Raw genomic sequence first — 15,236 nt, 5'->3', positions numbered from 1 at the left:
CTGAGTCATTTCTTAAAAATCTTTCTGATGCATCCCCCAAGTAATAACTGAACACAAAGCCACAAAAGGAGAGAATTTAATCGAAATATTCTAGTGCCTCCTTTTAGAAATAATTCAAGGACAAATAAATAGGAAGTCTTACTTCAGTCCCCTTATTGGATAAACCTCTCAATAAATTCTTCCATTATCTCAGTACCAGAAAACAGAATCCTCTAATTTTCAGTGAGAAGAATAAACAGTTTCTAAACAAGACAGACCTTAATAAATCATTGTAGCCTAAAGCTAGCTTTAAAAAGAAAAAGTTACATTACTTAATACTTTTGCAAGTCCCTTTGGCACACAAATCATAAATTGTAAGAACAGATTTTCGTGTGTGGCAATGCAAGCACGTGAATGGAAGAGCAATGGATCTATGCTTCCATTAATTTATTATATGAATTACACTTGGATGGTTCCTATTGTCTGCGTGGGATGAGCTGGTTCATTTTTATTCATATATAGATCTTTATGTCATATGTGGAATTGCCAACTTACAAGGCTAAATGGTATGCCGATGAGAAAAGTGACATGCAGGGAGGTCAAGGTCATAGAGCTAATTAGCCTCAGAGCCAGAAATAGAATCTATGTCTCTTGACTCCCCAGAATGGATGCTGCTGATGACTCTCACAAAGTTTATAACGCATCTTTTAACACCAATTTCCATGTTTTCATTAGATAAATGAAAATTATAATAGTACTATTTCTAATAAATGTTTGCTCCTAAGTTACACTCTCTTAGTGTAGCATCAGAATATTTATCTTTTGTCAATGACTCTCCTCACTGGCCCTTAAAATGTCACAGTTTTTGCAAAGCAGGGGGGGAAGAGCTCCAGTTTAGGACTCACATGGAATAGAATTTGAACTCAGTCTGTTGTGAATAAAGATCGTACAGTTGGTTATGTAATCTACTAATGGATTTGAGCCCCAATTTCCTCATCTAAAATGGAACAATTAATGCCTACTTTATTAAGATTAATGCAGAGCCCCTGATATAGTGTGTGGGTTTCGGGGTCAGGAGGACGGAGGCAGTGTTGAGGAGAGAATTCCTTTTGACATTTGAAATCTACCATATTTCTGGCCTGTCTGCATTTTTTCATTCATTCATTCAAAAAATATTGATTAGGCACCTTCTAGAGCCAAACATTGTTCTGATGCTAGAGATGCAATAGTGAACTGGATGGACGATCCCCTGGGGCACCATCCAGCAGGAGCGGGTGGCCCTGCGGGGACACACAATGAAGCTGCTTTTACATGTGTCAGAAAAACTGCCAACTGGACTCAACTGCTATTAGAGAAGCGAACAACTGCTGAGACCATTGCTGGGATGACAATGGAAGGCAAGCCGGAAGCAAGTCCTCCTCCCTCCTCCAATGGTAAGCGCCCCCCATTGACAGAGTCTAACCAAGATCGAGCTAGCAAAGCAGAAAGGCAGTTTGCAATTCCCGCCTCAACGCCACAAAACAAAGTATCAAGGGTAGGTCTGGATCTTGCAGACAGTATCTTAACAACTAACATACATACATCCCCAGGAAGCCAATCACTTGGCAAGGTGAGTGGGCCTTAGTCTCCCTGTGCAAATTTGGGAAGATCACTTTCCAAATACTGCTTAGAATTCTAAACCTTTTATTGTAAAACACCAACTGCTCAAAACAGTGTGCACCTGTATGTTTTCCTTTCTTTTTCCAAGGAAGCATCTCTCTATGAGTTTGTTTATTCTGAAGAATTTTAATATTACAATAAATTTACTAGGATGACATGGGGAGAGGAGACGAAAGTGAGGGGTTCAGAAGGTAAAAGAGGCCTGTGGAGAAAGAATTGGGAAATTTGGGAAATGACAAGTGAGAAGAACTTTGGGAGGAGAAATGAAACCTCTATGAAAGATTTGTCTTAAGTTTTACCAAGAGGAATGCAAATACTAGTCTAATCCATGTCCCTACAAAATCTACAATAACATTTGCATCACTCACAAACGCTCTGTGGACCTGGATTTTCTTATGACCGCCACCACCATCATCATCACCAACATCATCATTATTAGAATAGGAACTATATACATTGGTACAGAAGACAGAAAAGACAAAAGAGCAAACGATAATTGTCTTCCTTCCACCACTACCTCCCAACCAGTAAAGGATAAATACGATGGCAGATATATTGTGTCAGGGCTCATTTTCAGGAAACAAAACCCATCTGCCTAGCATAGGAGAGCCATTCTAGATATTAAGTACTGTACAGAATCACCGGAAAGTGAACAAAACAGAATCTAGGCTGAGTTTCTCAGAACACCTCCCAAAGCCTCATCAGAATTAAGCCACCAATAAAGCATCTGTTTCCCACCAAGTCAGGAAATTACTGGCTGCTCAAATGCCCACATCTGTCACAGTCTTCATCAAGGTGGGGGCCAGACATGCCACCTGCTACAACTTCTCTCTGCTCGCCAGCACAGATGGCAAAGAGCAGCCTCCAAAACGCTGGTGGGAATACAAAATGGTACAGCTCCTTTGGAAAACATTTTAATGTGTCCTTTAAACTTAACTACACAATTATTCTGTCCAGCAGCACCAATTAAGGGCAAGGTATACATATTTTTTAATCTTTATTGTTGAAAGTATTGCATATGTTTCCCTTTTTCCCCCATTGACTCCTTCTTAGCCCTCCTCGCCCTCCCTCCGCCCCCCCCCCCCCCGCAAGGCCTTTAATACCCTGTTGTGTCCACTGGTTATGCATATATGCATACAAATTCTTTGGTTGATTTCTTCCCACCCACCCCACCTTCTCTCTGAGATTCGACCATCTGTTCATTGCTTCTATGTCTCTGGTATCTGGAGAGTATTATGCTAACTGAAATAAGCCAGTCAGAGAAAGACAAGTATCACATGGTCTCACTCATATGTGGAATTTAATGAACAAAATAAACTGATGAACAAAATAGATCCAGAGACAGCAGAATCTCAGAGGGAAGGCAGGGGAGGGTGGGTGAGTGGGAAGAGATTAACCGAAGAACTTGTATGCATATATGCATAACCCATGGATACAGACAATAGGGTGGTGAAGGCCTAGGCTGGGGGCAGGCTAGAAGGGGTCAATGAGGGGGAAAGGGGACATATGTAATACTTTCAACAATAAAGATGTAATTTTTTTAAATGAAGTTAAGAAGATAAATGAGGCTCCAGGAATTGTAGAGGTTCAGTTGGATTGTGTTATAAAGATGTGGGTAGGAAGGTGTCAGGTGACAAATGTTGAAAATAGAAGATGCAAAACAGTAGAGTTTTGAATGTCAGGCTAAGATAGCTGAAATCATGCTTTGGCGAGTGGAAAGCCACTGGGAGTTGATAAACAGGGAAGGGATGAGATCAGAGCTGTGGTTTACGGAGACTAATCTGACATGTTTACTATCTTTTTCTTTTTAGTGATATAGTCACTCTCTATCAGAAATTTTCTTTGCCTTAACCCAAAAGAATTCATCTTACTGTGCAAATTTGAGCAGCTCTGAAACAGCTCAAACCTACATGTGTCTAGGTCAACCTTGAGTAAAGGTTGTTCTGCAATTTTTTTCTTTCAAGCAATTAGTCTTCATGCTACTCCTCAAGCCAGCAGCTACATTATTTTGATGCACACTCTGAAATTAATTATAAGCCAAGGCCCAGCATGTGGTTACCAACAAATGCTCACCCACAGCAGGGAAATTCTCTTAGAAGACAAGATTGCTGATAGAGATTCCAGTCATTTGTTTTTCACTAGAAATAATTTTTAAATGTTACATTCATCCCAAGGTAAGTTATATTGTAATGTTATGAAAAACATTTTAATACTTGATAAGTAATTATAAAAAATAAATCAATACTAAAATTTAGACTATCACATATTACTCAATTTATCTGCCATAAGCCATTTTCTATGACAATGCATGTGTACTAAACCAACAATTGATAATTTTAGATAAAAGTTGTATCTTAAAATTGTAAAGTTGTACAAGTAAGCATTAAACAGCAAGTTCAACTAATATTTTTAATAGCATTATTTTCTCTAGTTTCCCAAACCATTTGAGAAATAACTGCAAAGAGCACAAGGCGAGTAAGACAGTATTTTTGAGCCATGTGGTATGAAAGGAGGCAATGGAAACTTTGATAATTAATGCCCAGGTGGGCTTCTGGAATCATCTTTTTAGATGCCATATGTTCAATAATCAATGTTTTGGAAAAGGAATGGATTACTCCTTTTCCTATTGTTTGATACTTTGACAAACCATCCTCTCTTTTCCAAAGTCCATCCCTGTGTCAAGTGAAGGGACAAAGGATGCAATATCCCACACTTCGTACTGTAATGCAGGCTCTTGTCTCAGAATCCTAGGGCTGTGATGAGAGCTCTGTAGAAGTGTTGAGAGATGGAGGGCGAATAGACACTTTCCCAGAGAGGACCAGGATACCATTAGCCCTCCAACAAATGAGCTCACTTGAAGCTTTGCTGGACCTTGGTGTAAACTTCTTATTTAAATGACAGAAAGCACATCTCCTTCGTCTGGTCTGGAATGATCATTCTTTAAAAACCAATACATAAATTCCTGATATACCCTGCTAAACTAGTCATCATGGTATCTGCACCCATAAGCCTGCATAAATCTCCACCCAGTTTGGTTAATTGATATTCACAAACATTATTGAGTGTCTTGAAAAGAGAGTTGTTTCTGAGCCTGTTGGTTTATTAGAGTCAAGGATGCACATGGGGATTTGGTTTACCAGCATTCCTAAAAATTCTATCTTTCCACACATTTAATAATCCATATATATATAGTTCATTCTTAAAGATTAGTATCTGGAAGAAGATTGAAAATATTTTTAAAATATCCCAGTTAACTCTGGATAATTGGTGGGCAAACATTTATTTATCCTAAAAACTCTTTCATTCTAATACCTGCTGTAGGTAAACATTTATGCTTCTTTTCCCATCCAGGTATTTACTATATAATCAATTAATAACTGTTTTTGCTGACATCCTAATCCCCTTCATTTTTATTTTTCAATAAAATAAGAGGAATGTTTGAAACTCAAATACTTCTTATTTGTCAGGGAAATATGAAGCAGGTAGGCCTTGCCTTCCTTCTGGGGGAAACTTGTGTATTCTCATCAAGAATTCAAGTAGGATTCCTTCAATATTCTCTGTAAGCTGCAGAGTCCTTTGAAACATAAATTCTCTTACCAAACACCCTGTTTCAAGAGAAAGTTTATGAGCTGTACTTCTTACTGCCGTCAGAGAAAAGCGTCTATTCCACAGAGGCATTAACAGAACCTGGAACAAGATGTCTCTTTTGGTTCCCACAAGGTAACTTTGTTTAATGTAAATTTCTAGATCAGACACCCATGATATTTATTTTTCATTTTATTGATTTTTTACAGAGAGGAAGAGAGAGGGACAGAGAGTCAGAAACATCGATCAGCTGCCTCCTGCACACCTCCCACTGGGGATGTGCCCACAACCATGGTACATGCCCTTGACCGGAATCGAGCTTGGGACCTTTTAGTCCGCAGGCCGACGCTCTATCCACTGAGCCAAACCAGTTAGGGCAATATTTTTAAAAATGTACTCAAGCGTCAAAATTTTTTATCCATCACCTTAGATTACATGTGCCTATTATACCCTCTACTACACACTCCTTATACCAAAGCATTATGAAATGTTTGAATAAAGTGGTTTACAATTTCGATAGCAACAAGTATTCTACTAAAGTGAAACAATCAAGAGGATTATGACAGGGGTACGAGTGTTTTCAGTCTTCCATTCAACATCACCCCTACCTACTGAAGAGAAATTTGTCTTTGCCCATGCTGCTTTGCCCTCCTCAATCTCCAGCTGTAGATTTGAGAGAATAGATTGAGACGGCCTGAGAATAAGAAGGGAAACAAAAATAACTTGTTCACTGAGGTTGAGGAGACATTTGAGGCTTTTCACTGGGCAGAGGCTCTAAGGGAGAATATTGCAACATATGAAAAAGTTATTTGAGATGAATTTTTGGTAGATCATGAAATACATCTCTTTAATATTCTTTGAAAGAATACAGACTGGAATTCCCTTTTAATCACTCTGACTACTGGACTGGACTTCCCTTGATGTAACTCTGTGCAGAGAATGGTCCACATGGGGTCCAAAGAATTGTTCAGGTTATATTGTACTTGTTTTCCACTGGGGGAAAATTCTACATTTTTAAAATATCTCTTTTAAATAAATTTCTATTGAGTGCCTTTTGACAAAAGACGAGTACAATTTGTATTCTTTTTAACATAAGGTAGAAATAAAAATAAACCTGTTCCAACATGCTTCATAAGGCTAAGCATACCAAGCCCAATAAAATTCTGGTCATGAAGAGCAGCTACTCAGCAGGTTGTAGTGAAGAATTCTCAGGGCAGTAGCTACAGAATTCATCTGTCCTGCAAACCATGAGTCATTATGGCTTTGAGCCCATTGTCTTTAGGTATAGAATTCTTGATCTTATAGTTCCAAATTACATTACAATATAAGCTGAGTCACAAACATTGCATTTGTGCTGGGTCCCAAGGTAGAATGTAAAGGAAGGCCTGTGTTTACCACTGAGATGACTATTATTATGTGAGAGAATATTCCAGTGCTATGCCTTGTCCACTTTTCCTATTTGCTGTGACAATTATTTCCGTGGAACAAATCTTTCATTTTTCTACTGACTATGACACATCCTTGACTTTCAGACTCTGCTGGGGTGACTTTGTTGGAAGAAATTTTATTCAGGCTCTTAAAATAATTATTGGGGTCACACACCCCACAGCACCCCACACTTTCGGTCTATTTGAAACCTGGCAGAATGAATGATCCTTTATATCCTAAATCACATCATGATCTCCTCTGCCAATGGACTTCTTGGCTCCCCTTTTCACTCAGTGTAAAAGTTGAAGTCCTTTACTATCCAATAAGGTCCTATGTCCTCCTCCTTTTCTCCCTCTCTCTCTCTCTCCACACTGACCTCTTTGCTGTTCTTCCAAAAAGCCAAGCACACTTCTGCCTCAAGGCTTAGAAGTTGCTGTTCCTTCTACCTGAAATGCTGTTCCCTAGATAATGTATGGATTTACTTCCTTTAAAGTTTTTGTTCAAATGTGCCCCAGTGAGGCCTTCCCTCACCACATTATGTGAAATTATGATAGTCTTACCAGAACTCTCTATCTCAGCCCTTGCTATTTTTTTCTCTGTAACATTATTATCCTTTAAGAGAATATATAATTTATCTGTTTATCTTGTTTATTGCTTATTTTCTCCCACTCAAGTGTTAGCTCCATTAGGTAGGGATTTGTTCTGTTTTGAACACTGCTGTATCCCCAGTTCCTAGAATAGTGTCAAGCACATATAATATTGTGGTCAATAAATATTTGCTCAATTAATTAAATTGAAAGTGCTATGAGGACACTGGTCTTTCTGGGACGCTTAACACAGAGGTGAACTCATAGTCAAGGATTACTAAATTTGTGTAGAACTACATTTGAACCAATTTTATTAACAAATATAATCCCAATTTTAATAAAGAAGATGAGAAAAATAAAACTACTATGCTATAATGATGCAATGTTAAAATAGAATTCTATTACTACACTTTATTATTTTCCCATCAATTTTTAGTAGAAGGAGCTTTCTATCAATTTTGTATATACAAGTGGTGATATCTCTGTTTTTAAGATAAAACAGTGTATTGAGCATCTACTATATGCCTAGCAGTAGGAATATGAAAGTGAAGTCTCAGGCTCCATTCAGTGAGAGAGCTCTGGGCCACCAAAGATGGTTTATAGTCTAGGCCTTGGGCAGCTCAGTCTTTCTGCAATGATGGAAGTTTTATATATCTGTGCTGTCCAACATGGTAGCCCCTAGCCACATTAGGCTGTTGAGAACTTGAAATGTGGCTAGTGTGACTAAGGAAATGCATTTTATTTAATTTCAAATAATTTTTCAATATAGTTTCATTTATTTTAAAGAGGAAGGGAGAGGAAGAGAGAGATAGAAACATCAATGATGAGAGAGAATCATTGACTGGCTGCCTCCTGCACACCCCCATTGGAGATTGAGCCTACAACCCAGACATGTACCCTGACCGGGAATTGAACTGTGACCTCCTGGTTCATAGGTCAACGTTCAACCACTGTGCTATGCCAGCCAGGTCAGGTTAATTTCAATTAATTTAAATTTTAAAAGCTACATGTAACTAGGGGCTACTGTATTGGACAGCAGCACTAGGTCAAAGAAATAAAATGCCCCTAGAGTAGCAAACACTAATAAGGTTTTATTTTTATACCCTGCATAAGGTACTCAAGTGCTGCTTAGGAGTGGACCAAGAAAGGAAGGAACTAGTGTGTATATGTATGAGGGTGTATGCTTTTGTGAACATGTATGAGTTTATATATGTTTAACTACCCACAGAAAACAGAGAGGCGGGAAAAAGAGTAAAATGATCTCCTAGGTGCCTGGCACAGCATGGGAGCTCAGAAATCTGAATCGCCTTGTCACTTATTTGTAGATCCTTCCCCAGCATAATTGGAAACACAGATCTCAGGCCTCAAGTCAAGAAGAGGGAAGATAGATAAATGAAAAGCAAGATGAAAAGAGACACACACCCCTGGGAAAAAAGTCTTTAGGCAGCAAATTAAAAACACTGGGTGTACTGACACCCACTTTCAGCTCTTTCTCACTCCCGCTGGTTCCTTCATTCTGAGATTCACGTGGAAGATTAAATTGCCAATGCCACCCTATCATTTTACTGTAACCTACAGGTCACCCTGTGGTGAACACTAAGCTACAATATCAAAAGCAGTATAATCCTACTCTCCTACAACTAATATTTCATTGAGGGTAAAAAGTTCAGCTGTCATGGGTGGGGTTCCTTCCTAACTTTCCCCAGCATGTCTCTGGGTGTTGTCTTTACATTGTGTACCCCGGGAACCCCTGGTCTCTAGCTCACCAACCACTTACTTCTCAGTCCTAGTTATCAAAGCTTTCCTGTTGCAAAATAAATGGACAAACAAAATAGAAACTGACCCACAGACTGGTAGTTGCCAGAAGAGGGAAGAGGGGTTGGAGGGCTCAGTGAAAAAGGTGAAGAGATTAATAAATACAAATTGGTAGTTACTGGGGATAGCCATAGGGATGTAAAGTACAACATAGGGAATACAGTTAATATTGTAATAACTATGTATGGTGCTAGGTGGGTACTTGAAATATTAGGGGGGGTCACTTTATAAAGGATATGGTTGTCTAACCACTATGCTGTACAAGTGAAACTAATACAAAATAATATGGAATGTTAGCTGTAATTGAAAAATATTTTTCTTAAAAAGAAAGCTCTCATGCTGCTATAAGGAAAGAAGAAATAAAATTGTAAGAATAGTTCATGAATGTCTAATCATTTATGCTGTGTGCCTGAAACTAATATAATATTGTATGTCAACTATAATTTAAATTTTTTAATTTAAAAAATACACAATTTTAAAAATGAAATGTTCTTAACAAACAATTGCAATAATGGTTAATAATAAATAATTAAATAAAAAATAACTCATTGTCAATTAATAATGAATCCATGAAATAACAGCTTTTTATCTAGGATAAGTACTTCACATCCAAAACCAATAAATGTAATCCTCAAACCTTACTTCTACTACCTCTCAGAATAATTTTGAAAACAATATTTTGGAAAGAATGTTGAAGCTTATGAAGAAGCATCTTTCTCCCCTATAATCTCTCAATAAAAGGTGTTTGAATGGAATATTAAAGCTTATTGACGTCATATATACACCATGCTGGTACCAGTGTTCCCTGCCTCAACTTATATTATGAATTTGTAAGCTCTTGTTCCCATTCTTTGACCCTGGGAGTAAATCAGAAGAAAAAAGGGAGGAAGAAATGAAGTCTCTCTACGGCCCGCGGGCCAGATCCAGCCCGTTTGAAATGAATAAAACTTGTCTACAGCCATACCACCCTGAACGCGCCCGATCTCGTCTGAAATGAATAAAACTAAAAAAAAAAAAAAGACCGTACCCTTTTATGCAATGATGTTTACTTTGAATTTATATTAGTTCACACAAACACTCCATCCATGCTTTTGTTCCAGCCCTCCAGTCCAATTTAAGAACCCATTGTGGCCCTCGAGTCAAAAAGTTTGCCCACCCCTGCTCTAGAACATCAGAGAGAGTAGGAAGGACTTCTGGGTTGGCCCAGGGAAATGGTAGCTGCTAAGCTGTGTATCTCTACCCACCTCCTCTGAAAAAGACCACACATGTTTTTAGAGTAAGAAAAATCACCTATGATCTCCTATGAACTTCAGCATCATAAAGAGCCTGAAAAAGACCACACATGTTTTTAGAGTAAGAAAAATCACCTATAATCTCCAGCATCATAAAGAGTCTGGGGATAGGGTGACCTTCACAGTATTTGTAAGTAGAGAAATACCCATTAAATTCCAGCAAGGTCATCTCTAGAGTCCTCACTCCTGGGTGTGTGGAAGTGAAAGGAATGTGGGGAAACTGTGCAGGAAAGAGGAAGGGAGAGCAGAGAGCCTAAGGTTATGGAGAGCAGACAAAATCATTCCTAGAAAAAAAGTTGCCCATTAACACAGGTCCAAAACCTTACAGAGGCAGCACTGGCTGTAGGGAAAGGTCTTGAAAGTGGGACTTGAGGAGATGGTTTCAGGAAGACACCACTTCAGTGGGACCAGAAGACATGGAGAGAAGGAGGGAGAAGTGCCTTTTTAAGATGTGGTAGAAAGAGAAAGATGAAAAAGCAGAAATTTCAGAGTCCTGCAGAAATAAACTGCTCTTTGCTCTACTAACAGAAGAAGGCAGTCTTGAGATAAGGATAAGACACCCAAAATCTCATCCTTGATCATAAGAATAACCAAAACTAGAATTGTGCCTTGATAGAAGTTTACTACAGAAAGAAAACAGAAATTAAAAATCAAAACATTCCAGCTTACCCTTCACATTTTGCAGATACTGGCTCCAAAACAGACTCATTAGCTAGGATGATCCTGGAGTGAACAGGAAAAAGTCCTCCAATAACAAGTGAATGGTTTGTGGCATCTGCATATCCAATTTAAATCAAACTTGCCCAGCAAACGACAGGTCTGTTCTTTCTCTTTGCCTTCAATGCCCAATTCAGCCCAAAAAAAAACACACAAGAAATCCTAGAACCAAGTACTTCTTCTCATTGGTCATTTTAATAAGGTGGGTTAAAGAGAAATGACCAGTGTTAAAAGTTTTAACGAGGCACCTTGTTAGAGTATCACAGTGAGTGTGCGCCACACCCCTGTGGATTCAGCTTGCCACATAATTGTCATGCTCAGTCAATCACAGAGCTCCCAAGCAATTTATGGACCTGGACTAGGAGCTGAGTAAAAGAGCCTCATAAAGATTTCTTTTGTGCTTAGCAATAATATATAATGAAATAGTGGGTTTGGGGTTTAAAATAGTCATTTCATGTTGCAGAAATTGTCCCTTTCTTGTTTATTGTCCATCAGCTTCATTCATTCTCATTTCAGCCCCTTGTGGGAACTGCTCCTGCCCCAAAGGTAAAGAAGGTGACATCATGCCACGCTCTTTCCTTAGTGGTAGAGAAAATGTCTGGAGAACTACAAGAAATCATTTTGAATCTGTGTTCTGCCACTTGTATTAGTGTGATGGTAGGAACGTCACTTCATTTCTGTGCCTCAAGTTTCTCCTCAGTGACCAGGATCATAATCAACTCATTCTAGGAAAAATTTTCTAAAGCCCAAAAGAGTTCCAGGAACATTTTTCAAGGACATCGTTTTCTTTAACCTGCTCTTCAAGGTGGAGTCTTGCCCTCAGCTCATTCACTTTGCTGACTTTGTCACTAGTTCAGGCTCAAACCCCTGAGGACTTCTGGGCTCTTTCCTTAGAGTTCCCTCCCCTGCCTTTATTGTTAGGCCCCTCTCCGAGACATCTACAAGTCCCTTTCTCCAGGTCACCTGGATTCCCAGTCCCCCTTGGACATCTCCCCTTGGAGTATAAATTCATAGAGTATTTTCAGAACACAATCCTAAAATATGTACCAGGAGCATGAAAAATGATTTTACTTTGTAGTATTTACCTTGAGGATGCAATGGACATCCACATAAACGTGATATGTATAGATATCCAGTACAGTTTTATTTATAACTAGAGGCCCGGCACACAAAATCGTGCTCAGGTATGGTCCCTAGGCCTAGCCTGTGATCAGGGCCATCTTCCCAGCTGCCGGCAGCCGGGGACCCCACCCCCTGCCGCCACCCACCCCAGATCCCTGATCACCATCCAGCCATGGGAGGCTGATGGGTGCGGGGGGGCGGGGGGGGTGGGCACCAAGAAGTCAGCCTTTCCCGCCTGCTAGCCTGCCCCACCCCCACCGGCGGTCACCCTCAGTGTTTGTAATTCCCAGGATAATGTGGCCCAGGCCACAGTGATTACAGCCTCCAAACGTGGTGGACTTCACCCAAAAGAGGCAGAGGATGAGCAAAACCATATTGTTGCTGTTATGCAGAGGGTTCTCATGAAGTTCACAGTAATGGACGCTCAACACCTCACCTGCCCTCATAACACCATACATGACTTTACAAATGAAGAAATGTGAGTCCACAAGGCTGGTGTGTGCTAACATAAGTTACCAATGCCCATGGCCTTTTTTGGTACTACTTGTGTCCTATCTTCAGATGAATGGATACTAAACCACTTCATTTTCTTATTTCCTAAGCCAGAGCTGTCATCTAGTTGAGAAGTGAACATAACACCTAGTTATATGTGTTTACATTGTTTTTACTTTATGTAGTTTTTAGTGTATGTCTCCAACAGTTAAAATTTTACTACCTGTATTGAATTTTCTGACATTGGGACATTATGGCTTGCCTGTATCTTTATCATGAGAAGAAAGGGACACTAAAAATACATCAATTTTCATAAGTATATTGTTATACGAAGTGCAAGTTATTGATGAGAGGCCTTGGGGCATGTAAGAAGCAGGTTTTGTTATCTTTTTAACATGTCAATACTAACTACTTGTTACAGAAGAGGCCCCTGTGTCTAAATAGATAAAGCCCGCAATTATAGCCAAGGAGAGAGACACTGAGACACTGCGGGCATAAAACCTTTTAAACAGCTGCCTTGCTGAACTGAGAAAGCCACACGTTATCTCTTCTGCTCCATCTATTTTTGGGGAAACAATTTGACAACCTGATTAATCTCCCACCTCTACATCAGCTGACTTGCTAAGCAGCAAACTCTTGCCACATGGAACCTAGAGCATCCTTTCTCCACGATGCATCACATGGTACATAGTTACGTGTGCTGTGCCTGTAACAACAATAATGAGAACAGTAAGCAAGTGACTGGAGCAGGGAAACATTATAATCAGAGTCTTCTAGAGAATAAACATCTATTTTTAACAACATTTAAAATTTAAGAAAACCTGGCCTGCTTTAATGCTCAACTGAAAAATTTGACATGCATGCCTGCTCCAATCTTGCCCCACTTCCATTCCCATACTGAAGAAAATTGACCATGTCAATATCAAGGCCATTTAAAAAAATGTATGGCTTTATTGAAATATAATTTACATACCACAAAATTCATCTAAAACCCAATGATGTAATCACAAATGTCCTCACAAGAGGAAAAAGGAGGAGATACTATGTCAAAGAAGGAACAATGTGACAAAAGCAGAGATTGGGATGCTGGCTGCCTCTGAAAGCAGGAAAAGGCAAGGAAATAGATTTTCCACTCAGGAGGACCCAGCCCTCCTGGCATCTCCTCTTAGGCCAATGAAACTGATTTCAGATTTCTGATCTCCAGGAATGTAAGAGAATAAACTTGTGTTGTGTTAAGCTGCTAAATGTGTGGTGATCTGTTACAGAAGCAATGGGTAATACAATAGTAATAAGTTGGAAAATATCCTAGTATCCAACAAAAGGGATTAGTTGGAAACAACCTAAATGTCCACAGGATCGAATTAGATACATAACTTCTGATCATTTTCAAAAGAATAGGTGTGCTTTAATCATTTTTTAAATGTATTAAAAAGGACCTGGAAGGCTGTCTAGTTATTAAAGTGCATAGGCTATGGGTATTCTATATGCTAATCTTCTCTTTTAATCTGCAGTGAGCCTAAAGCTAATTTTAATTTTTTTTTAATAATAAGAGAGAAAAGGCAATACAATAAGCTTGAGTGATAAAGAAACAAGAAAATAAAGGAGGAAAATTAACTTTTCAAGAGATTGATTGGATTTGATTTCCTAATTTATATGTATTCAGCTTTTCCTGTACTATTTACAATAACGTTTACAATAACTTTTTTCATCTTATAAATTGGTTGAAAACAAGTACTTCTAATTTCTAGTTCACATTTTTATAGCTTCTGTACATACTATACATAATATGTTATAACCTCTACTACAGGAATGGGTATTTATGTGCCATAAGACAAAGTGCCTGTCTAGAAATGAACACTTAGATGTGAGAATCATGAAAACTAAGTAAAATAGTTTAAAAATGAGGCAATATGCAATAAAATGTTGTTTGACAGCTTAGATTTTAAGAGAATGATGATGGGGTGTTTCACAAAACCAGACAAATAGCGTTGCATGTGCTAAGATTATTTATCTACATCAGGGTCTCCGAATTGTTAGTTCAAAATACACCAATTAATAACAATAATAATAGCAATGACAAAACTCTTAACAATAACACTAACGGTGTGTCATTCCACAGCATATTTGTCTCATTGTTCACCAACCCTTACAAAAACTATATGCAGCAAATACTACTTCTTGTTTATTTCCACCTTCTGCATGAAGCTGGAGCTCCAAAAAGATAAGCAATATTCTCAAGGTCACAAAGGTCCTGAGTGGCTTTGATGCATTTTCTCATCAGTGACCTGCCCATGGGAGTACACATATCCCAGCTGCTCATCTGTCTTAAAGGATAAACAATAGGAGGCATTACCAGTAGCTCTGCCCCTGTCTATTAGGGATTTCCAGTGAGGAGGCAGATGTGGCCAGAAGTTGTGGACTGATATCTACTCAAGGTTCAAGGAACTCCTAGTGCCTTAGGGGTCATGCCAATCAGTCTGTTTTTAAGGGAAGTAGGTTACTGCTCAACTTGCCAGAAGTGACTTTCAGTATTTATGGCACACATCCATATGATATAGCA

Source organism: Myotis daubentonii, chromosome 3 (assembly GCF_963259705.1).
Source record: "Myotis daubentonii chromosome 3, mMyoDau2.1, whole genome shotgun sequence".
Classification (NCBI taxonomy): domain Eukaryota; kingdom Metazoa; phylum Chordata; class Mammalia; order Chiroptera; family Vespertilionidae; genus Myotis; species Myotis daubentonii.
This window is presented reverse-complemented; position numbering follows the sequence as displayed.